Source organism: Sturnus vulgaris, chromosome 20, assembly GCF_052056855.1.
Source record: "Sturnus vulgaris isolate bStuVul1 chromosome 20, bStuVul1.hap1, whole genome shotgun sequence".
NCBI lineage: Eukaryota > Metazoa > Chordata > Aves > Passeriformes > Sturnidae > Sturnus > Sturnus vulgaris.
In genome coordinates this window covers 4081324-4106576 of record NC_142262.1, presented here as the reverse complement: position 1 = coordinate 4106576, position 25253 = coordinate 4081324, and the positions used below count along the sequence as shown (strand labels likewise).

The window sequence follows — 25253 nt, the reverse complement described above, 5'->3', positions numbered from 1 at the left end:
AAGATAGGAAATAAGAATTATTTTTTCCCCTTGAAAACCCTGTTTATAGCACTATAGGAAAGGCAGAGTGAGAATCCTTATTCTGTGTTCAAGGGGCAGAGTTACTGGTATCCCCTTCTCCAGCAATGTGAGGGGAGCAGTTGTGAAGTTCCCCTGTGAGGAACCCAGTTGTATTTTTGCTTTGGTACAGGAGTAACAACTCTTACACAGGTCCCCGAGGTTGCTACTGTCATCTGCAATTAGATATTAATGGACAGGTCAGGGTGTTCCTACCTGACCAGGATGGATGGAGGGCCCAGCACAGCAATGCTGCTGCTCCTCTGGAAGCAAGGAGTACCAGTGGGAATGACAGCTGCAGGATTTTGTGAATGAGCTCTGAGGACATGCAGGAGAGGGAGTGGGAATCCTCACTGCTGTGCTGGTGTAGTGCAGAGCAGCGCTCAGCTTCCCAAGAGAACCTGTGAAACAGATTTTAGATTTAAAAAGTAGTGCTGAATGGCAGCTACTGCTTCTGGGGAGCCCAGAAAATGCCAGCTGACACTCCAGGCAGTGTGTCTCAAATGAGCTGCAATTATGCAGGGAAGGAGGAGCTAAATGGATGGGAGATTACTAATCCCTTCTTCCCAGCCTGTTTAACCTCAGCAGCACAGGGCCTGCTGCTCACAGAAGCCCTGCACTTCTCCCTGACTCCCTCTCAGTTTCTCATGATCCTGGCTGCAAACTATATGAAAAAGAGTATCAGAGCCTCAGCCTGGAAGCTTTGTGTGCCTGGAGGGGTTCTCCTTATCTGTGTACACTCTTGCCTTTACCACTCAGTGAAGTTCACTGCAGTGAGCAAGCTGTTGCAGGATGAAGAGCAGTAACACGAGTATAGCTTTTATTGTGATGATCTTTCTGTAAATTGGAAAAAAATTCTATTTGAGCTGATGAAATGATATGTTTGTAAATGCAGTGCCATGGGAGCAGAGTCAGGTGTTGGATTAATATAGCAATGGGACAAGAGGAAATGGCCTCAAGTTGCACCAGGGAGGGCTTAGATTGGATAGCAGGAAAAATTTCTTCACCAAAAGGATGCCAAGCCTTGGAAAGAGCTGCCCAGGGAAGGGGTTGAGTCACCCTCCCTGAAGGGATTTAAAAGATGTGTTGCTTAGGGACATGGCTTAGTGGTGGACTTAACAGTGCTGGGTTAATGTTGGACTCCGAAAGGTCTTTTCCAGCCTAAGCAATTCTCTGAATCTCATGGAGAGGAATTGCCTTTGCATTCTGCACAGTACAGCTGCACGGGCCTGGTGACTACAGTGACAAAGCCAGGCTCAGAGGCCAGCCTGGCATATCAGGTCAGTGCAAAAGCTTCAGCAACAAACAGGACAAGAGACAAAGAGCACACACTGAAGCACAGGAGGTTCCATTTGAACATAAGGAAACAGTTTTCTAAGTGAGCAGGACTGATGCTGGAACAGGTTGTCAAGTCTCCATCCTTGGAGAAATTCAAAAGCCATCCAGACACAGCCCTGGGCAACCTTCTTTAGGTGATCCTGTTGAGCAGGGGGTGGGACCAGGTGACCTCCAGAGGTTCAGTCTCAGCTAGTCTGTGAAACTCCTTTGCCTCTGAAGTTTTACTGTTTGCTGTGCCTGAAGGACATGGGGCCAAACCATCCCCTGCACTGAGCAGTGGCTGCCTCAGAGGGTGCTCCCTGGGGCTCTGCCTTGCCAGATCATTTGTGGTAGTGGTGCTTCAAACTAGTGCTGAGTTGGTACAATCACCCAAGTTAAAGAATTTAAACTGTATACCAATTCAAGGCAAGGACAGCCTAATATAGAATGTAATGTTTACTGTCTTTGAAGAAGCTGTAATAAACTTGGACGGGAAGCTTAAGCAAGAGATGGAGCAATCAGCTGGCCTTGCAAGTGTGTCAGAGGGTCCTTGGGAGGCAGAGGTCCTTGATGGCATTGTGCAGTTTGCACTGTCACAGCCTTATTGGGACTGTGAGGATTATGCATCTGGATCAGTGGAATCCCTGTCACTAATTTCACAGGGATTGTACCCAAGTTTGAACACAGATTTCATCATAGGAAAAGGAAAGTAGATGTGTGAGGCTCTACTGGTGTAGCTGGGTTTAAAGCCTCATTTCATGCTTCCAGAGTATAGATAGGAGGACTCATACCGTGGCAGCATCTTTAATTTTAGGAAAGTATCTTGTACAGTCCTGTGGTCAGCAGTCACTGTAATGCCTCAGTGCCTGTGCAAGATCTGCACAGTGAGAAATGAGCTCCAAGCCTGAGCCTGGTCTCTTTGAGACTTGCTTGGGCTGAATTCCTGACTCCTGTCCTTTCATCACTCTGGGCCCAACTGAAAGAGTACTTGTGAGCTACCAAATATAGAATGTGCACAGCCTATTTCACAACTGGAACTTGCAAATGCTGGAGTGGATTTCATGGACTGAAGCCCCCCAGGGAGGGAGCATTACAGTAAATAATGTTAGTGCATTTGTTTAATCCCTGGGGATTGTGGAACGTAGGATTAAAGTGGGCTAAGGGGATTTCCCCCTTGACAGCTGCTCCACAGTGCACAAACACACACACACAATTTTTTTTTAATGTAACTTGTTCAGGCCCAAAGAATTTAAACTGCATATGGTGCTGACTGTTATTTCCACATCTGGTTACACATATCTGTCTCCCCCAGTAATTGTCTTTAATAGACACAACTGGGATGAGGTAGTTGTACTAAGAAGAGACAGAGCTCTGTGTTTGAACAGGAAACCATCATTTCTGAGCTTAATCACAGCTCATTAGTACTGTGATTTTCTTCTTTCTCCAATACATGCACACATGCTTTAAATATGAAGGCCCAATTTTTGATAGGGTATTCCTCTTGTATGGATGATTTGGCAGAGGTTCTTTGGACAGGCAGAGCCTTGGCCAGTGAGCAGAGAACCAGAGCATGTCTGAGCAGTGACTGGAGGTTGCAACTCACTGGTTTTACTGGGTGCTCTGAGGTGAACCACCAGGTTCTAGTACAGATCTCAGAGGAGGGACTGCATTTTTCTGTGCATTCTTAATGAACCTGGCTGCTTGGTGTTCCTGCACAGGTACATGGGGTCAGGCCAGCTCCTTGCAGTACATCATATTTGCACATTTCTGAACTTTTAATCACAAGCTTGCTATTCCTGCTGTTCTGATCAAAAAAGAAAAAAAAAAAAGAAAAAGAAAAGAGAGATCTGACCCTTGTCTCTGGCATGGATTCATTCTCACAGGTGAAAAATTTCGTCCTGTGCCATCAATGGGTTTCAACTATTTCTGTGATTACACTGTGTTCAAGTTTAACGTCTTTGACAATCCGGTCTCTTTCTCTACAAGGTCAGGCGCTGAAATACCAAGCTGTTGGCTACCAGCCATTCTTGCTCACCTGCTGCTTAGTGCCACACAGAAGAGTTAACAAATCAATGGATCTACTGGCAGGGAAAGGTACTACATAAGCACAGGCAGGATTGAGAAAGACAGACTCAGATTAATGCATGTATTCATTCAACTGGACCAAGCAGTATCCACAAGGTCCATGTCCCACTCAGCAGCAGGCAGGGCTCTCTCCCACCCACAGAAGATCCCTCCTGACTTTGAAGGTTTCACACCTGGCTTCCATTTCGTGAATACCTCTAAAGGAGCTACTCCATCTCATTCGTGGGTCTTGTGAAAAATGTTTTTTTTCTTCCAAAAAGGGCTATTTTCAGAAGTGACAGAATCTGTTGTTCCATAATTGTTTTTCTGGGCTATTGCTGGTCAAATGTTATTAATATATTAACCTTTTGGGTGCCAAACATCTTAAAACAAACTGGTTATGTTTATTTTTAGAATTGTGTAAGTTGTGATGCTTTACAACTTGATATGCTTGTGATTACATCTGAACTCTATGTGGAACTAATCCTCTTCCCAGCTCCCATCCAGGCAGGGGGTTTACTCATGCATTCCCTGTGCATGGACTCTGCACACCATGAAGGGCAGCCAGCAGGTATTTGTGAGAGGAGATGAAGTCCCAAGACCTGACCTTCTCAGGTACGGAAGTACCTCCTGCCAAGGGAAGACTGCCTGACATCTGCTTGTCCTGTTACTACCACGGGGCTGCCAGGGTGGGCAGTGGAAGTGGGAACAGGTTGCCAGCAGCTGAGCACGTCCTGTGGGATCAGGCTCCCTGCAGAAGAGCTCCTGCTGGGCAAAAATGCTGTGTGAAAGTCTTGCTCTGCTCTCATGAAAATTAAGAGGCGCTTCACATCAGTACTAGTGGGGGCCAGGTCAAGACAAGAGGCAACATGTTTTGAGGCTGCTGAAAATAGCAAATTAAGCAGTTGGTCAGGACATCAGAGAAGAAATGTGCCATCAGCTCAATTAGGGAGGAACTCCCTTCCCTAGCTTATGCTCTTCCTTGCATACATCTAGGTACATTTTTTGCTGTGAATTTGTTGTTCTCAGAATTGTTCTGTGGTGTTTCGAGCAGCTACATGATTGAGACTGAGCAAATAAAGTATTTACAAAAAAGAAAGAAAATGAGAGAATGAGGTTGGTGGATGTAACTTGCATTCTATAAGAGTAGCAGTCTCTTATTTCCTAAAAGCTGATGAGGCCTTTTCTTGTCCAACCCGTGACTTCTACAGCATCTATTCCCTTCACCAGAGAAAAGGTTAGTGTATTTTACACCTTTTTGGTAAGTCTCAATTTCTACCGTACTTTCTAGGCATCATTTCTGCAGAACCTTTCCAGATGGTCAAGAAATTCTTTCATTCTCTACCTTCTGTCAGAATGTCTTATTTTCAAAAGGCTCATAGAGCTCTGTCCCTCTTCCAACCTTTTTGCCCATGGTCCATGATTCACTTTGCATTCTACTATCAGTTTTAAACAACATGTTCCTTGGCTCTACATATTCATCAGGCTTCTAGCCAAGGAACACGTTCTTCTGTGTAGAGGATGGCTTCACAGTGTTGATCAAGAGCAGTTCCGTGGCAGAGCAGTTCAAGTTCTCTCTCTGGCATTCTATCCATGCAGGCCAGGTACAGTCACTCGCCATCTCCATAACAATGCATGCACAGAGTTGCCATGTCTTCAGCATAGGTACAGGAAAAAGATGTGGTGTAGATGACAGAGACGTGCATTGGGTGCTGAACCCAAAGATTTAAAAGATAAGGCCTCTGGCTGTTAACTTTGATTTTTTTCATGCATGAGCACACAATTATATAATGCATGAACACAAAATCACCACATGCATGAAGGCACAACAATGTCATGCATGAGAACGCAATTATTTAATGCATGAACGCACAATTATTTCGTGCATGAGCACATGATTGCGTCACACATGAGCACGCAATTACGTCACACACGAGCACACAATTACATATTGCATGAGCACAGAAGTCATCCCAAAAGAAGCCAAAAAGTTTTCAGGTCCTTGTGAAGCTGGATTTTCTTAAAACACATTTACAACTGAGTGTATTGTAATGAAACTACACAATCTGTCTGTACCTGGTAAAGCTGTGCTTTGTGCCCAGGTTTTCTGGGTCATAGAGTTGTACTCGCCCAGCTTTACTGGAGATGTAAATGAAGAGACTTGGCACACATGGAAGGGTAAAGCATGTCCTCTGCGATACAGACAAGGTCTCCATGCCCGCTTCAAGGTGTGCAGGGGAAGGCTGGACATACAGGGAGCAGTGCAGGGAACTAACTGTGCAGGGAACAATGCAGGGAGATGTACGGGGAGAAATGCAAAGAGCAGTGTAGGGAGACGCCGGCTGCGAGCAACCTCGGTGCGTGGGGATGCGGAGCGGGTGTCGCAGCCGGGCGATGCCGGGGTGTCCGCAGGGTTTGTCCGCAGGGTCCTGGCCGTAGGGTTTGTCCCCCCGGATTTGTCCCCCCGGGTTTGTCCCCCCAGGTTTGTCCCCCCGGGTTTGTCCCCCCGGGTTTGTCCCCCCGGGCCCGGCTGGCCCCGCGCAGCGCCGGGAGCGGCCGGCAGGGGGCGCGCCGCCCCCTCGGTGCGCGGGGCCGCGGGGCTGCCCCGGCGGGAGGAGCGCGGGGAAGGGCGGGAGCGGCCGGGGCTGCGCGGGGCGCGGCGGCCGCTCCGGACCGCGGACCCTCCGCCTGCCCCGTGCGGGGCCGGCCGTGCCGGCAGGGCGTCGCGGAGGGCAGCGGGTGGGGAGGGCAGCCCGGCAGAGCTGCCGGAGCAGCCGGGCCGGGCTGCGGCGGGAGCTGCCCGGCGCAGGGGTGGGGACTGGCCGCTTCCTTAAACGGCGCGGGACCGGCGGAGCGAGCCCGCACCGCGCCGGTGCGCCGGGCCGCGCCGACCCTCGCGGGACGCGGCCGCAACACGTGGAGCGAACTTTTGAGGGACGCGTGTCTGCGCCGGACGGGAGCCCCGCCGCCCGGGACCGCAACGCTGCACGGAGCAGCTCGTCTCTCTCCGGTTTGATGGCTTTGGGTGTTGGATTTTGGCTTTTTTTAACTAATGGGGTTTTTTTTCCCTTCTGCTTTTGGGTGGTTTTGGTATTTTTTCCGTCTTTCCCCTACTTCTCTGGTGCTCTTGTGTCGGGACACTTCAATCTCGCTGGGGCAAACGCCGCGTTTGAAAAGCCGAGAGAAATGTTGCAACGTCCCTTGTGGCAACGCGTTTTATTTATTTATTTTTTATTTTTTGCCTTTTGCAAGGGCAAAGAGGAAAGGTAGGGAAAAACCCACCGTGATCAATAACGGCTTAAATACCCGTCTGCGAGCCACCGGGCTGCGGGAGGCAGGAGAGGGGAGCGCGGCCGCCCACCCTCCGCCGCTCCCCGCTCGGCTGTAGCTCAGCCCGAGCCCTTCCCGTGCGGATTCCCGAGGACCTGCGGCTCTGGGCGGGGAGGCGGCCGCGGGGGCCCGTGAGCCCCTTTCCAGTGCCCCCCCTACTCAGAGCAGGTAACGGAGAGGCTCGGGATTTTCTGTCCGTTTGGTGTTATCGCTCTCGCCTCTCCGCGCACGAAGTTCCCGCAGGAGCGGGATCGGGATCGGCGCTGCCGAGTCACGATGGGCGTCGGGGCCCGGCCCGAGGTGCGGGGCTGGAGCCGGGACCGGGACAGCTCTCAAGTTCGGGGAGGGGGCGGCACGGATCGCTGCCTCCCCCGGCGGGGGGAATGATCCCGCTCCGGCGGGGTCCCCGATGGCCCCGGGGCGGGGGCTCTGCGCTGGCGGTGGGCACCGGCCAGAAAAAGGGGTTCCATTAAAGATAGCGGTGAGCAGTGGCCGCCTGCGCCTGATGGGCGAGCTGAGGGCTGGGTCTTTGCGGGCGAGATGAGAGGTTCGTGTCTTCAACTGGCCTACAAAGTCCCAGTTCTCGGCTCCCGGGACCTGCCGGGCGCGCAGCGGGCGAAGACGGAGCGCGGCGGCAGCGCCGGCGCTGCCCGGGGCCGCTCGGGCGGGACGCGGGGCCCGGCTCGGGCGGGTCGGGTCGCGGGCACGGCGGGCGCTGCTCGGGCTCCCTCGGGGACCGCGGCTTGCCCGGCGCTGGGGCTGGCGAGTGCCCCGGCTGGCCGCGGGCAGAGGACGGAGCTGGTTCTCCGCGAACCGTAAGTGCATTTTGTATTCTTCTGCCTCGGAAAGGGCCTTAAACGTGCGCGTCCTACCGGTGCTGGCGGCCATCCCCGCGGCTCCGCGGCGGCCCGGACCGGCTGTGCCCGGTCCTGCCTTGGCGCGGGGCGAGCGCTCGGTTTCGCTCCCGCAGGACCATGTGCATCCTTCCCTCCGCTTTCACTTTCAAAAAACACATCTGTTTTCTTTTTCCTTTTTCCTTTTTTTTTTCTTTCTTTCTTCTAAAATAAATCTAGTCACATCCGTACAGTCACATCCATTCTCCCGGGAGAATTCCCGGGAATTCTCCTCTTACTCACCTAAGCGTTTTTACCACCCGGCATTTCGGAGTTTCTTATTATTTGTCGGATTTTGCTTCGGCACACTGCACGTCTGCAGACACTGGTTTGTGCTCCTTCTTTGGGCACGGTGTATATACAACTCCGAGTGTATATATTACTCTTGGCTTGTATAGCGTCATATTTATAACTTCTGTGCCCTTCTGCATTATGTTACATTACATTTTGAGTTCTTAGAATTATTTTGAGTGTCCTCAGAATTTTTTTATTTATGTAGAGATGCTTTTACTTCTCTCTTGTAAAAAGTCAATGATATTGACCTCCAGTAAAGAAAAAGGCCAAGTGGCAACAGTATTCTCATGGCTAAGGTCTATAAAAGCAAATGGAAAATTAAAATCTTCCTGTGTGTTTCTTTGAGCCACTTAGAATTTCATTTTCTGTATAATGTAGCATTGCAGGAGTCTACATTCTGTGTGTGTGTACGCAGACTCACACAACTTTTATGCCCTGTTCCCATGAAATTTTTACAAACAAACTCAATTTTCAGGACAATTTTTTGTAGCCATTACCCATGAAAAATAACAATGTTATTTCTTTCGCAATTAGGAGAAATTTAGAAATGCTGTTACGAACCTCTGCATATTTTTTTCTCCTTCAGCCGTTTATATCCCAACACTTGTGTGCAGCACACTAACGTGTATTAATAGCTATTGCTCTGGCACATGTCAGGACATACAGACCTTGAGAGATCAGAATTATCTCCTATGTGTGGACCTGTGTGGTCCCTCAGGTGCTTCTTTTAACTCGGGGGACAGTGGATGCAGTCAGGTCTTACTTGGGCCTGTTCTCTTCATGAACATCTTCTAGTTGGGAGCTTTCTTTGAAACCAAAATTTCAAGGAAAACTTTTTGCACATTTCTTTTCCCTATATGCTTGTTTTTCCAAAGAACTCGGTCTAGTGGCCACAAAAAGGAAAACTACGTGGAAGTACGGAGTAAATGCGAAGATACTGTTACCCACTTAGGAGAGAACCCCTTGGAGCCCACTCTGCCGCCCTGTTTGCAGCCCTCTTCTCCCTGCAGATCTGTAGCCCTGAACGAAATTAATCTGCAGTGAAATCACAGAAATCTGATTCTAATCATCTGCCCTGGAACAAGGCAGTGCTACAAGAAGACGAGCATAGTGTAAAAATACTTTAGGCACGCGGAGCCGTATCATTAACATTAAAACCTGATGGTGTGAAAGGGGGACGGGGAGCAGATTCCTGTGCCTCCTCAGCCCGCTCCTTCCAACTTGTGCAGCTTGTTAGGCGTCTCTGGCAAGCAGTGATTTTTGTGGAGGTTGGTTGTGTTGCTGGTCGGGCTCCTGGACTTACTGGTGGGCTAAAGTGAAGTTTTCCCTTTCATATGAGAGTTTCTTAACTGTGCTGTTCTTTGTTAAGCTGGGTAAACAGCCGAGTTTAGCTTTTGTCAGGTTTAATATAATCGGGATTCTTTTTTTTCCCAGCAACAATTGATTTCTTCCTGCCTTTAAGTTGCTCTGGCAAGTTTTGTCCCCCTGAAACCTATTTTGGAGCATTATACAGCATAATTTGAGTTACTGCCTTTTCATTTGAGTGCACCAGTCAAGATTCAGTGGAAGCTTGGCTTCTGTAGAGAGTGAGCGCTCAGCATTTTATGGTCACCAAGGCTTGTTAAATGTGTACCTTTGAGCTTCCAGCTCCCTAGTCACTTTTAGATTTTTCTTAATGGCATTTGCCAAGGTGAAAGGACACATTTTTAAAGCAATGCTCATCTGTTTGTAGTGTGGATATAGTTGTCTGTAGCTGCGAGAACTCTGTTGACAGACTGGCTGGTACTGGGAATGTGGGTTTTTCTCCATTCATCTACATTATTAGGATTATTTAGATCGTAGCCACATACACTGTATTGACAGGCACTTTCCAACTTCTGTCTGTGCCCCAAAGAACATACAGTACAATGCAGATGTACTTCCCAGCATCTGGTTTACACTGTGGAGTTTAAACATTCTCTCTGAATTAAAGTTCAGGCTGGAAGGGAACATTCCCTCATGCCCCAAATGACTTTTTGTGGGTCAAATTACCAAGTAAAAATATTTTATTTTTAAATAATATTGCTCTGAAGCTGGGTTGGGGGTAGACCATGGTTTAGCACTTTCCAAATGCTAAAGAAGATGGTTCAAGCTTCTGCTGCAAGTTGTGGACAAGCTCTTAAATTATTGTTTTAGCTCTGAGGCTTTCATAATGTTCTGTGCTCTCTGGGATGCAGATTCAATTATTCCCCCCTCCCCGGTTAATAATGGGGCTTTGTTTTATTTTCACTTATAAACTTTATGCCTCTCTTGCTAATCTTTCTGTGTGTACAAATATGCTTTCTTTGTCAGTCAGACTTGGCAATACTTAGGCCACACTAAACTAGTTCTGGGCAGTACAGCAAGGCTTTCTATTTATCAGGGCCTTTCCGGAGAAGTTTATTACACTGTAGGGGTGACATTTTCAGCCTTCTGAAAGAGTTGGTAAATATTTGGCAGGTTTTACTCCTTCAGGAAAAAAAAAAAAAAAGGCCATATTTTATCTGTGATAAGGCCTGAAAGAAAACTATCTAGGCATTAAGGTTTGAGTTGTCAGGCAGAAGGGTGGGGTTTGTGCAGGATATTCTTTGAATTGCCCTGAGTGAAGTCAAATGTTTGCCTGCAATTTAAGAACCACTGTTCCTCTATGTTTGCAAATAGAGACCTTCGAGCCAGAGCTGTATTTTAAGTTGCAGGAGGGCACAGAGCAGAGCAAGCCTGTGCTGTCTGGGTTACAGATATGTGCAGTCAGGGGCAGGTTGGAGTCAGATCGTGCCTGGGATCTGCTGTATTGTTCAGTACAGACGTTTCACAGAATCCTGGACGTGCTTGTGTCAGAGCCTTGCACCCTTAGAGAGGACTGAAGCTCACAGGAGTGGAGCAGTGAGTGTGTGCCCAGCTTGCAGGCACTTTTCCCTCGCTCTTGGCTGTCTCTGCAGATGGCAAATGCCGAGCTCAGGCTGTGCTCCAGGCCAGCTCTTCAGCACACACAGGCAAACCAGACCGGGAAGGGAATGTGCTTCTCTGTTCCCACTGCTGGCCTACTTGAGAAAATCCTTCCAGCTCCTGATGATTTCATCACTTCCCTTCCTGAGGACCCAAAAGTGCCAGGTCCCAGAGGGGAGGGGAAGAGGGGAGGAGAGCCTGGAAGAGGCTGCAGGATGGCTGGTGCTGGCCCACAGGTAGGGACACACCTCTGGGCCTTTGGCTCCTTGCCACAGTCTGAGTGACATCCCTGTCAAAGGTAAATTGGTGGCACCTGCGTGACTTTCCCAAAGCACTTTGCTGTCTCCTTTTGCCAGTGTGATCCTTGCTTGGTAGAGGGGTTTCTCCTGGGCTTGATTCCTCTGGGGAGCAAGTAAGAAAAAGGAGGGTCTATGTGATGGTGCTACCAGGAGGGTTACAACTGCCCAGATCCCGAAGAGGGGAGTGTCTGATTGCTGGGGTAGGGAAACCCTTCCTTGCTGGGAGCAGACCACCTCTTTCAGATCCCATCACCAGCCTGGGTGTTTGTGTGGACCTTGGTGTGAGCCAGCAGCAGTGTGGAAAAGAAATAATGTGGCTGCAGATTGAAGAAAATGAGCCAGGGTGATGCTGGTGTGGGGACAGCTTCCCCTTCTCAACTCATGGGCTTTGGATTCATGGTATAGTTATTTAACTGAAGAATCAAAATATTACCAAGATATTGCTTGGTAGATTTGATTTTGGATAGACTTCCTGAATTTTATTTGGATCTTGATGGTCTGTCAGTTTATGAGGCTTAGGCGTTGGGTTTTCCCTTCTATGGCAGCAGGCAACAGGCCTTTGTTCTTTGTGAATTTTGGGAGAAAGTCCTTCACTGTGTCCCTGTGTCCCATTCACCCATGTGGTTGAATGATGTGCCCACATTTGCAGGATTTCAGTGTTTTCTCAATACAGATTTGTTAGTGACACCATTTATAGGTCCAGGCCTGGAGTTGTGACACTTAGATCATGCCCGACGTTGTAATTAATGATATTATTATTATTATTATTTTAATTACAAAGCATCCCACCTGACCAAGGCTTTGGAGTCCTGCTCAGGCAGTCACTGTGCAGAATGTGGCTAGTGGTGGGCAGATGTTGGCCCATGGAGTAATGCCCCCTGCTCCAGGTGGGATTCTGAGGAGCAGTCATCACCTGAACTGTCCAGTCTGCTGAAAGGGTCAGTCCTGGATGGCTGAAGGCAGGGCAGAATCTCTTCCCATCCTTTTCCTGGTGAACTCTGACGAAAGAAAATAGTGACATTCCAGTTCTTGCAATTGGTTTGAATCTCTATAAATGCACTTTCCTTTTTTTCTTTTCTTTTCCCGTTCCAAGTATGGAATTTCCTCAAACTATAAAATTTGAAAGCAGATTAGATTCAACAAAATCTCTCTGCATGACAACTTTTAAAGTATGGTGAGGAACTCAATTTAAAACACTTTAATTCAATCAGCAGGCTGTAGGAACTAATCTACAGTGGCCCAAAGGCCTGCTAAAATTAGTCATGGTTTTATGGTTTTGGAAAAAAACTCTTTAGGGGTGCCTCTGTTGTTACAAAGAACAGGGCTTTTGAGTATATGACTGTCGGTAGGGTTAAATTCAAATATGCAAGTGCAGTAGTTTAAGGAATAAATTCCAGAAGCTGTTCAAGACTCAGCTGCATTACAGAGCAACGATCAGGTTGGGTTAGGCAGAACTGCCATAGACTGAAACATCTGGAATAATATCACATTTCCCCAAAGTGGAATTTTCTTTAAGAGCAGCAGCAATTGCTGATATATGAGAGGGTGGAGCCAGCAGTAACCTACAAATGGCTGGAAAATGAATTAAGAATTTATAGAGTGAAATATTGAGACTTTGTCAGGAATCATGATTTTGATTATGATCTCTTGTTTAAAGCATCAGCTAATTCTGAGAACTGGGGCTTTCCAGGCTGCAGGGATTGGTTGGACAGTTTCTGCTGCAGCCAGAACTCAGCTCCTTGGCACTTTTGGCTTTTTAGTCTTTTGATGAATTCCAGTGAAACAAGTTGTGGCAAACTGATTTGGAGCTTTGGAGCCAGAATATGCATGAAAAATCTTGTATGAAATGAGAGATTGTTTCATAAAAAATTTGAATGTAGTTAGGTTAAAATGTGCTTGATTAAAAACTGTAAGTGCTATTTTGATTTTTGAAAGAAAGATAAAGGTTTCCTCAATTCTTGCATTATAGGTGTATTTTACACTTGAAGGATACTGTAGAAGACTTGAAGTCTCGGTTGCATTTAAAGTATTTTTTATTTAAAAATCTGCTTTGACTACAGCGATATTTTGTATAATTGTGACTTCATCTGTTAATTTTGAAGGAAGTATTTCTGAAGAAGGAAAACATTCCCATGCAAATAACAGTTGTACAGAGCAAGAAACAGAAAGGTGCTTAATCACAAATAAGCTCGCCCATTTTAATTTACCTTGGACCATAACACCAAAAGAAAAAGTCTTTTGGAAAAAAAACTTTAATCAGATATTTACAGTATCCATTTTTTCCATCTTGTGGATTAATCAGCACTACAGTTAATGGTGTTTTGCATCAGGCTTTCAATATGTTTAGAATGTCTGCTGCTGTACACACCCCAAAACTAGTCTGAATCCACATTTTAGAAACAACCTAAATGAAGAGGGTTTCAAACAATTTCACTGAACAATAAAATTCAGCTGAGTAACTTAAGCTGAATTTCTTAAATCTGAGTCAGTAAAGACTTCCCCAAATGTCATGTACAATAGATTGTAACAAAGGAGCAGAACTTCCCTGAATCTTTGCACGGTGTTTGTTACTGCAACTCAAAGTGCTACTTTGAGATTAGAATTACTTTACTCCAAGTCCCAGCCTAAATTTAGCTCCAGAATTCACATACTGCACTCGCTTCATTGGAAGAGTTTGGTTCTCTTGCAGCATATTTGAGCTAGTTTTGCATCTCCTTGGGGAATAAATTACAGCCTGAATGAGAACATTCACACGTATTTATGGCATTAATGCTCAGTGCAGTCGGAGGGTCTGTGTGCAGTCAGCCTTTAGAACTATTGCTACCTCTAGCCCCCTTCCAGGGCTTCATTTAATTTTTGTATCAATGGCCATCAAGGGCAGTGAGAAATAGTGAAACTTTTTTTTTCTGACAGTGTTTCTTTGCAAACACAGCAGTAAGTTTCTCACTTTGAAATTTCCATCAGAGTGAACTCTTTCCCCTCCCCACAGCCCAGCCCCGTGTGAGTAACTGCACTTGTATAGCGAGTTGTTTCACATGCCCCCCCAAAAAATGCAATAAATCCAAAGTAAGGAAAATGCTTATGAGCCAGTTTAAGGTGTTATGTAATACTAGTTACATAAAGTTTCAGCTGCTTTATATTTTTAAGGTATTATTGCCTTCAAAAAGAACACAAACTGCAATTTAATTTCAAAACATTTGATAGTTTTGTCTTAAAATACATAAATTTGGATTGTAGATGTGGCTGCATCACAGAATGAATTTACAGCTCTCCAAAGAAACAGCAGGTGTGCCCAGTGCTAAATAAAACATCTCCTGTAAGCCAGCAGAGATCTCCTGATCTGCACCAGCCCAGGATTTGTCCCGTGCTCTAATTTTGGTGACGGGTAATGTTTTCAGACTAACAGTCACGAGCACACTATCATTTTATAGCACTATACTCAGAACTGTTGGAAAATTCTGATGCTTTCAAACCTTCTATAACTTTGAAGTGTGTTTTCCAAACAGAAATATTTTATAACTGGTCAGCTATCAGTGTTACATTAATGCCACATTACGGTCAGTTGTTTGCAGGCAGCAAACAGCGTTTCAGTGCTTGAAAATACCTCTGAAGGATGAGCTGTGCTGTGGGATGGTGTGGATGCAGTTGTAACCCCTGAAGCTCTGGCCTGCTGGGCTGCAAACATAAGGGTTTCTTTAAAACCTGTGCTCAGGATCTTGTGCTGCCTGTGCAGTTCACGGGAGGTGAACAGAACCAGTCACCAGGCTGAGCTCTTCCTCTCTTGTCCCCTGTCCCGCTTGAGTAAATTCACACCCGGAAGGAAACACTTTATTCCAGGTGAAAGAAATGTAGTACATCCCAATACAGCCTCCAGAAACAGTCTCTCACCTGAATGATTTCCACAGCAAGTAAAGATTTTACTTGAAATGAAATTTGCTGTTACTTCACTATTCCAGGCATGGCTTTGAATGTAAGAAGCACTGCTGAGCTATTACCTGACAGCCAGAAGCCTCTTGTTCATTAAAAGTATTTTTAAAGGGATAGAATTTTCCCTTTTGCCAAGCATTTCTTGTGCCCCATGCAGTACTGAAGGGCAGTCATGAACCTGGACACTTGTAAAGCATTAACTGATAACACCTCATTCTCACTGCAGTGTCTCATTAGAAGTATTTGGCAAAATGGTTTGTAATTCACCCAGTATGGGGTTCAGTTAACTTCATCAGTCTAAACAGTGAGTCCTCGGTCTGGACTTCCCCCCAAGGCAGAGGAAAGGGGAGATGGCTCCAGGGTCAGGGTGTCTCACAGGGCCAGTTAATACTGGAGGCTGGGAGACAGCTCTTACCCCCCACTAATCAGGAAGTTTGTACAATCAGTTTTGAGTCACAGATGTGAAGGCTCCCCAGCAACTGATGCAAATGGAAAGGTTTTAACCACATATTTCAGTTAACTCTTAGATTTGCTTGATGGCTTTGGTGTGAGAGGTCTAAAACTTGAAGATGAGAAGCTCCTTCTGTAGCAGGGGACTGGTGGGTGGGCACCAGCAGCAGGATGTGCCTACAGCATCCAGATGGTCTGAATGTTGCTGTGGCTTTCTTTCAATCTCTATGGCAAGTGAATTGGGGTTTTTTAACCTATTCTTATGGCTCTAAACTAATAGCAATTTTAAGGACACCTAGCTCAGCTTCATGTTGCCAAATCCTGTCTAGTTGAATTAATGACATTCAGCAAATGAGCGGGGTTGTGCTGTGACTTGCTGCTGTGAGAGGCTTCTGGATATATAGAGTTGGACCCCAAAACCAGTGGGCATTCTCCACAGTAACCAGTGGTTATGAACCTGTACTGGGCAATCTGCTCCCTTTGAAAAAAACATTTCAGAGTTACCCATAAGAAGTAATGCTGAAATGAGAGGGAAAAGTCATGTAAATTCTTCCACACCTCCAGCACTAAGTCTGGGATTCTTAGTAATGTAAACTTCATTTTCTGTGCAAGATTTTACTGCATTTAGTACCAAAAAGAAAAGCTTAAACTTACAACAAAACATGCTGGCTTACATCTTAAGCAGAGAGCAATATAGTTTAAAAGCTTGAGGTCAATGTAGTAGTGCTTCAGGAAGAGTGAGTGCACCTGGGCTCAGCCGGCTCTCTTGGAACTGTGGATTTTTTCTCTTCTCTGTTGTACCCCAGTATCCAAAACAGACACTTTTCATGAATCTGCTGGCAAGGAACAGCATGTGATGGGATTAGCGATGAGGCGAAGCCAAAACATTTATCAATTATTGTATCTGTTTACTTCCTCAAAGAAGGCTCCCTTCAGAGGCACGTGCCTCCGAGCTTGTAACCAAACCCTCTGTGCTCTCCCTCGCGTGTTGAAAATTGATTTGCACATGCTTTGCTCCAGTGGAAGTCTCTTGGCTTGCCCCTGTGAAATGTCACTGCTGGTGGGTGTAGCTGGGCGTGGGTGTTCCCTGCCCTTGGGATGCTGGCACTGCACACGGGTCACACGCCTGCCTCGAGGAGTGGCTCTGGCCATACAGTTGTGTCTTTAAATAAAAAAAAGTGGAGCTTTCAGGTCCCAGTCTTCTCTACTTGCTCCTCCCCAGGGAATAGGCACAATTTGACCTCCCTAAATTATTATGAGGTAAGAATAAGCCTTAGCTGGAAAGGTGGAAAAGCGCAGTGAGAAAAGTCCTCAGGATCATGTAAGCTGTGGCTAATGAAATGTGGATTTACGTGACCACCCATAGCTGATGCACATTTTATGCTTGACTTCTTCCATGCGATGAGTCCACTGCTAGCAGGGGCAATAGTTTTAATTAAATGCTCCACATTTTTTTTTAGGACTTTGTACACAGCCCAGACATAAGGGAACTAATTCACGAAGTGTGCAAATGAAATTAATCTGAGTTCTTACCTGAAGCAGTATCCAGGCAAAGTAAAAAACTAAGCCAAATGCTTTTTAAAAGCTTGTAAATGACAATAATTAGCTCATGTTTTAATGCTCATACATTCTGACCATATACATAGTATTGTAATGCTCATAATCAGTGTTGGTGCAAAAATGGGGAGAGTAAGTCCAAATTTGTAATTTTTTAAGAAGTCAGCAACTGGGCTTTATGTAAATTCTTTCGAGTGTATGAGCACAGGAGTATTCTTGTAATCTTTCCACTCATTTGACCTCAAAGAACTGGTTAATGGAGAGCACCAGAACACCTGATAGATCTACTTAAAGCTCCAGGTCAGTAGCATGCTTAAGCACATGCTTAACTTAAAGCATACAATTAATCACATCCCTTGTCCACAGAGTAATTAAACTTGTGCTTGTGTACTTTGTACAGCACAGTACCTGCCTGCAGGCATTCTCTGAATAATACTGTGCCTGTGAGAAAGTGGTGAATCAGAAAGTGATTTTTGGCTGGAGTTTGAAAATGAGCTTAAAAGAGTGAGTTAGGCACCCAGAACTTGTTAGATTTGAATAGCTACGGACAAGCTGGTCTTGTCAGCAAACCCGAGTAAGTAGCAAGGTGTGGCCATTTACTTTATGGTAATGCTGCGTCAGTTTTGTTTAAAGTGAAATTATTTTAAAAACCCTTTTGCTCGGTAATTCCCTGCTACTCTCCTATAATTCTTTGCTTCCCTGGGCAGACCAGCAGATCCCAGCCTGGGCAGCCTCTTGCTGGCAGCTTCTCTCTTAACTCACTGCTCAGGGTTGAGGTGGGTTGGGCACTGGGGGCAGGTCAAGGCCAGCAGTGTGGCTGCTGCTCCTGTCAGTGATCAGCCTGGGTAGGGCTCTGTGGGAACACACTCCCCTGGAGCCAGCAGGCACACAGGCACTGCTGGTCATTATCCTACCCCCCTCCAGCCCTCTCCAGCTGCTCCAGCACTGCTGGGGCCAGAGCCTTGGCTTACAGCTGCCCTACTGAACCCACCAGCCAGTGATAGCTGGGCAGAACTGTGGCTGGGACTCCTCCAGCCAGTCCTGGACTTTGTCTGAAACTCAGCATGAGCAATAGACCATTATCAAGAGGCTGTTTGGATGTGTCCCCTTTCCCCTCTTCTTTTGGAGACTTTAACAGAACAGCAGTGGCTGGACTGGGCTGGTTGGCCATGCCCTGGTTAATCTGCTAGGAAACATGGAGCCTCTTCCAGCCACAGCTCCTCCCCTGGCATTTTTCTTCTACTGTTCTGCTGTTGTCCCTTGCTCTCCCTGTCCTGGTACCAGCCAGTTTGATGTGTCAGTCATGACAGCAGCGAGCTCCCACCTGAGCTGCTCTGGGTGTGTTTTGCCCACACACACAGGAGATTTGCCATCTTCTTTGCCAGCCTGAGCCAGGTCATGGTCTCTTGCCACTCCAGATGAGTGTAATGTGGCAGCCTCTAGTAGCTTGTTGATGACTAATTGTTTTATTTTATATACTTAAAGTCAGCTGCTTCAATCTGCTTGTTCTCCAAGGTGCTGTGTATAAATGCTAGTGAGGTCACCACGCTGAGGCAAACCAGGGCAGCATTAAAAGTTACTCTTTGAAATATTGGCGCCTGGCTATCTGAATGGTGGGAGGCTCGTTTGCAAAGCAGCCTCCATGGAAAGTCTGTGTAATGTGTTTGATTATCCAACCTTGCCATTTTCAAAGGGATCCAGTCAAGATGAAGAGAGCCTAAATGTACCATCTCCTAAAAATAACTGACTTTCCAGCTCCTCTGCTGATGTTGGGAGTGGGAGAAAAAAAGGTGATCCTCCAAAATGAGGATTGTAAAGAGAGAGGAGGTGTTCAAACCCACCTCTTGTCAGCCCCAGAGGATGGGTGCTCCTCCACTAGTGCTCAAGTGTTCCTGCACTCTGGGGTCCCAGGCAGCTCCCCCAGGCACTGGCTCTCCTGGACAGGAGCTCATCTGGGCAGCTCTGCTGGAGACAATGACAATGGGGACATGGTCTGGTAGTTGGCAAAGTGAGACACTTCCTGAATTCTCCTCATGTGTGTATTTTTAATTTTTTGTGGATAAGGGACAGGGGCAGGACTGGCCAGGATGGCTCACGGTTTTCACTGTGTATTCCTTTTGTGCTGTACAGTTAATACTTCTTTGGGGACTGCTCCTGTAATTTTCAAGATGGTGATCTTGATTTTGAGAGACATCAGAGCCATGCCTTGTTCCAGAAAGCAAACCCCCCCATGTAATGGTTTCTGGAAGTTTTGCCAGCGTTTCTCCAAAGCAGCTCATCAGTTTCAGGGCCATGCTGGTACGGGTTGCTCTCTTGCTGTTGTGTCCACTGGCTCATGCACCTGGAGCCAGCTCCAAGTTTGGGGAGTGTACAGTCCCGGAGTCCTCAGAGCCCTGGTGTGCTTTCAGCCGCTCTGAAGGCAGCCCTTCGTCTTTTCCAAGCTATGTAGAGCCAGCACTGCTGCCATCTAAACCCGGAGGCTGAAGCTCTTGTCCGGGCACAGCAGGATCGGCAGCTGCTGTTTAAAAGGCTCAGAACCTCTCCTGTGAGTGGGTGTTACTCACTTGCTAATACCAGTCCATTCCAGCTGAGGATCTGTCCCTTTGTTTTGTGTATGGGACAATTTGTTTTCAATTTTTGTTTCTGAAAGGAAACTGTCAAGACAAAATTCACACTTAAAAAAATTAAGGGAAACAGCCTTTTGTCCGTTTCTAACAATCCCCTTCCATGACTAAAGCTGGAAGAATTCTAAAAACTGCAATAATTTTCTACCTTCACTTTGGTTTTGTTCTGCTCTTGCATTTTCTAAGTTTCAGATACAGCACAACAAAAATAATTTGAGTTAACATCAGTGTAACCTAGAGATGTGTGCTTTGATCATCAGAATCTGATTGTGCTTTATCTAGAAATGGGACAGGGGCAGCAGGGAGCCAAGAGCAGCTTAGGCAATATTCACTCTTCTTGTTGGGCACAGCCTTGTGCTGGCTTTGCAGTCCAAGAGGGAACTTGCAAAGCCTCTGTGGAGGGCGTTCCCCTTCAGCACATACCCATCCTCACTCAATTCTGCCAATCACCCAATGCCAGTAAAATAAAATTGGGGGTGAGACAGCCTGTCCAGGCTGCAACAACTCCAGTTACCTGCTTTTCTGTGCCCTGGGTCTGCCCTGCCTGCCCATGGTGGGGTCCTGGCTGCCGGGGAGGTTGTGCTCTCTCTCTGGGGCAGGGGCTCATCAGATTTTTTTCCATGGTGGTACAGCAGCCAGTGCTGCAGGGACCTGGTCCTGCCTGGGGCTCCCCTCAACTACATAGAGTTGTTTATTGTCAAACCAAGAAGAAAAAAACCCCAAACTTTTGAAAATAATAATAACAACATGCATCTCATTTTCATTTTAGTCCTAAAAACTACTTGATGCTCATTCCAAAAGAATTGATTCCTTAAATGAATGAAGCAGTCAGGAGTGCTGCTTTCAGTGTGGGACTGCTGATGCTCTGACTCATGCTCTGCTTCTCACGGGCTCTGGCTTTTATGCTTCATTTAGGACACCAATGTCATTAGCATTTAGAGGGCTTCTGCCTTTTTTTTATTATTATTGTTACACTGCTGTTGTAACTTTCTCAAAGATGCAAATAACATTTGGATCCGAATCATGGCTCATGTTTTATTACCAAATCAGGGCATAGGGTTTGCTTTCAGTTGACTTACAGAAGAAATTGTAAATGCAAATAAGGTGTAGCTCTGTGCAGTTCTGAGAGGGTCTCTGGGGGTTTTGGATGCCAGGTTGTCTGTTACCATGGAGTGTCATCACATGTGGGATGGGTGAGGATATTTGTCTTGTGTGGCACAGGGCTGGGACCTTTGTGACTCCCCAAGCATCCCTGGTCACACCAGCTGCCTGGAGATGGCTTGTGTGAATGGCAGCACTGCAAATGTGATGCTGGCAAAGGGTCCCTTGCTGAGGCACCCATTGATGCATGGGGAAGGAAAGGAAGAAAAGCCCTTAGAGTGCTTAGGGGGTTCCCTGCTTTGACATAAACTCTCCTGGAAGTCCTTGAGCATGTCACAAAGTCCTTCTCAAGGGCAAGCCCATTATGGGATGGGGGGCACCCCAGCTCTCTACAGGCAGAATTCATGGGGAAACAACAGAGCAGAATTGTGGGAATCTGCCTGTAGTTTCTGTTGAGTCCACTGCCATAAAAATACTGATCAATTAAAACCAAAGTGTTACTCCTTGCTCTGAGAACATGCAGGGCTGGGCTGGGATTTCCATGAGGATGTGCAAATGAGGGTTGCAAATTCCTAGGCAAATACTTAGCCCCTTTGTAGTTGGAAATGTATAGATGTTCTTCAGATATTACTTTAGCTGAAAATTGTTAAGAAATCAGAAGTAATTCCCTAAAAATCTCAGCTTTATTGATGAAGGCAGCTGCTGCTGCAGATTGGGTGTGAGCTTTCCTGCTGGGGCCTGGGTGCTGCGAGTGCCCTGGGGAGCTCCACGTGCCCCTGGGGTTGCAGGTTATGACCCGGTGTGGGATGTGTGGGGCCGGTCAGCCCTGGGGTCTCCACTTCCCCTGAGCAAAGCCCACTGCTCACCTGGGTGCCAGAACATGGAGTACCTGCAGGACAAGGCAATCCTGTGGCTGGGGTGTTCCAGGCTGCCTGCAGCGAGCTGTGCCAGGCTCCTTTTGGTGGCATCCCTGCGAGTGACAGACGAGCCATCTGGCGTTACACTGAAACCCAGCACAGCATTCACTTAGGGGGAGCCCACAGGGATGGCAAAGCAGTTGCCCACCTTCCCCTGGGGTGTGGGCTGGGGCTGGGGCACTGCTGGGCACATCAGCAGAGCTGCTGTGCCACGCTGGAGAGAACAGACCCTGACAGACCCTGCCCTCCTGGGGACCGACTGAGCGGCAGCAAGAAAAATGAGGGACTTTCAGGGGCAGCTGTGTTTTACTAACCCAGTCATAATGCCCCTAAAAATCCTTATTGTTCTTGCAATAGTCAACTGTGGCATGGGGAGGCCTGGAAGGAAAGCTCGAGGGCAGGCAGCCCTGGAGGAGAAGGGCTGGCAGGTCGGAGCAGGGTGTCAGGCTGGGGACAGTGTTTCTGTTGGAGTGGAACTAAAAGGAGATGGTGGTGTGGAGTGTGTGCTTCTTATGATGCTCAGGGCATGAGAACTGGAACACAAAGACGGGGAAATTAAACAAGCTGAGTGCTTTCCCTCCCTCTTGTGTCTGTCTGACATTTTCCCCCCACCAGAAATAAATGCAACTAGAGAGATGCACCCCAAGCCCACAGAAAGAGCCCTTACCCAAATCATTCCTCCCCTCCCAATTCTGTTTTACTCTTCTTTCAGCAAACTCATTGCAGGTCTCTGGTCATCCACAGCATCTTTCTCTGAGCTTCATTCCTGCTCTCACATCTCAGATTAACTAATTGTGTGCAAAGAAGCAATTTGTTAAAATTCAATTATTTGCCAACTTTATGCATTCTAATACTTTATTTGCATTTCTGAGAGCTTCTGTATGCTGAGTAGAAGTTTTTATTTTCATTGAACTCTGCAGCAATGTTCAAAGCTTTTATCCTTTAATAACTCTAGGGGTATGGATAGACAAATTAATGGCTCCCTGGCCCCACAGCAGCAGCAGTCCTTTCACATTGTCTGTGTGGATTACTTATTCATTACCTTTCTGAAAAGGCTTTGTTTATGGCTTTTAGCATTTTTACCAATTAATTGATACGATTATCAATTAATTCTGCTTTATATGCCTATGCCAATAGATTAGGAGTGCATGCTTTTTTTTTTTTTTTTTTTTTTTAATTGGGTTTTATGGCTCTGGAGCAAGATTTACTCATTTGTTATTTGTCATTCTCAGGAGCATTTCAACTGCTTTTCTTAAAGCTGAATTCTTTATAAAGGAGAAGTGACTAGAAACCCTGAGCTGAGTCCCAGGTCTGGCTTAACTTTGTAAGGGACACTGACACACTGAGGCTGCTCCACTTAAGGTATGGTATGAACCAGGAGCTGATCCCGTGGCTGTGGAATGAGTGTTCACATGGAGCCATCCTGACACGGAGTCAATAGCCAGCCACAGCTACTGCAGCTGCTGTGTAAGCAAGTCCTAAAGGACAATCCTTGTCCCAGTGACTGTGTGACAGATAAGACAGACAATGGGCACAAGGAAGGCACCACTATCAGTGAAGGATGGATACTGTTCAACCCACAGGGAACAAAGAAACCTGGGCTGCTCAAGGCCCCACAAAACTGTCCAGGAATGTCCTTCGTGCCAGCTGATTCCAGGAATGTGACACTTTTGGAATTGTTTGTGTCAGGACTTCCTGCTTTGACACTTTTGATTTCTGAGACTGCCTCATCCCAGGAAACCCCAGATCCGCTGCTCCTCTCCACAAGGATTTTTGTATCCAGCAACTCTCCTGTCTTCTTGGGATACTGAAACAAGATGAAAGGGCTTGAATGTTTCCTTGGCAAGATAGGTGGATGGAATTAGTTTAATCTGTTCTGATTCTGACACCTACAAGTCAACTGACCCAATCACCTCTTCTGCTAACAGGCTGCAAAGCAACACTCTACTACTGTGGAATATTCTTTGTGATGGAAACAGGAGGATCAGGAATGGGGGTTTGTAACTATTTTGGATGAGTTTCTGTAAGAATTTTTATCTTTAGTATCAACACCTTAAATATTTATATGTTAAAATAAACACTTTTTTTGCCCTGAAATACTGGAATATGCCTCCCCAGCTTCTTCCTTCTTCAGCTTTGCCACTGTGAAGAGAACTCACCCATGGATTTTAAGGTCAGAAGGACAAGTCAGAACTTCTAACAGAGGATGTTCACAGAGCAACTCCTGCAGTTCATCCTGCAGCCCAGGCCCTGATGAATGGATTTTTTTAATGTATTGTGGGAACTCTGCCTATAGAAATGTCTGAGAAGCTGTTCCAGGGCTTTATAACCTTGTATCTTGTTCCTTGTGGCAAGCTGCAAGCTGCCTGCTTATCCTGGCCTCTGTGGACAAAACCCTTCATGTGAGTGACTGCACGTGGAGAATAGGAGAGCACCGTGGCTTGGGGCTGTTTTTGTCAGATCTGTTCCTAAAGCAGCTCCCCCAGTTGCCACACTGCCTGTCACAGAGGAGGGTTGGTGCAGTGGAGTCTGCAGGGTCACTTGGTACATGGCCAGGGGCTCAGATGCAGGATCCCTTGTGCACATCCTGCAGTGGGATCCAGCCCTGCTGGTCCCTCTATAACACCTGAGGACATTGTCAGCAGACCCAAGTCCATTTCTTAGTGCTCACACTAAGCCACTAAGAGTTGAAGAACAAATCTGACTAGACTGAATTTTCTTTCTTTTTAAAGTTTAGTGTCACTTAGCACCTCCATTATAGCTTGAAAAAAAGCAGAAATACCTAAAATAAATGTGTTTTGGAAAGTACATGCAGGCAATTATGGTTTTTTTTCAGACTCAGTCTCAGGTGATGCCCTCAGCTTCTACTGCTGTTAAACACTGCCCCAGACTTCCTTCCAGTTGCCTTGTCTGTGCTAAGCATCATGAACATGAAAACAGATCCTGCTGAAATAAAACACCCTGGTCCTCACATGTACACCATTTTTTCTCTGAAAAACAGGTAACAGCCAATGTACTTAACCTGAGCCACCAATGATGCTACTTTGCCCATCCTTGGAAGGTACAGAGCATCTGGATTGGTCACACAGTGACCACTGCCCACAAAGAACTGACCCAAGGCAGCAGAGAGCAAAGAGTGCAGGGTGAGATCCCAACAGGGAAAAGAAAAAAAAAAAGAAATTTCTCTTCAAGTACAAGTAATTCTGTTAATGCCTGCAGAGAGTCTCACTGCAGGGGACCCTTGCTGAAACACCTTGCCCTGTTATCAGCTGCTTTCAGTGCACAGCTCCTGTCCAGAACAGTTTAATGTGGCACGTTCAATCAAACTGAAATTGTATGTCAGACACATATGTGGAATAAAATTAGAGCAGGAAATACATTTTGCAGGCAAATTTATTGATTTCTTTTATTGAAGCCCTGTGGTACTTTGCTCTAGTTTGTGATGAATAAATAGCTACT

At 46.6% G+C, this 25253-nt stretch overlaps 1 long non-coding RNA gene across 1 annotated transcript; it reads left to right on the top strand.

The window, feature by feature from the left end:
• The first annotated feature begins 6756 nt into the window (after window positions 1–6756).
• LOC148221553 (uncharacterized) lies at window positions 6757–24602 on the top strand. The gene is made up of 2 exons (XR_015807751.1): window positions 6757–6936; window positions 23027–24602. It is a non-coding gene; the product is annotated as an uncharacterized LOC148221553 (long non-coding RNA).
• Window positions 24603–25253: the final 651 nt, after the last annotated feature.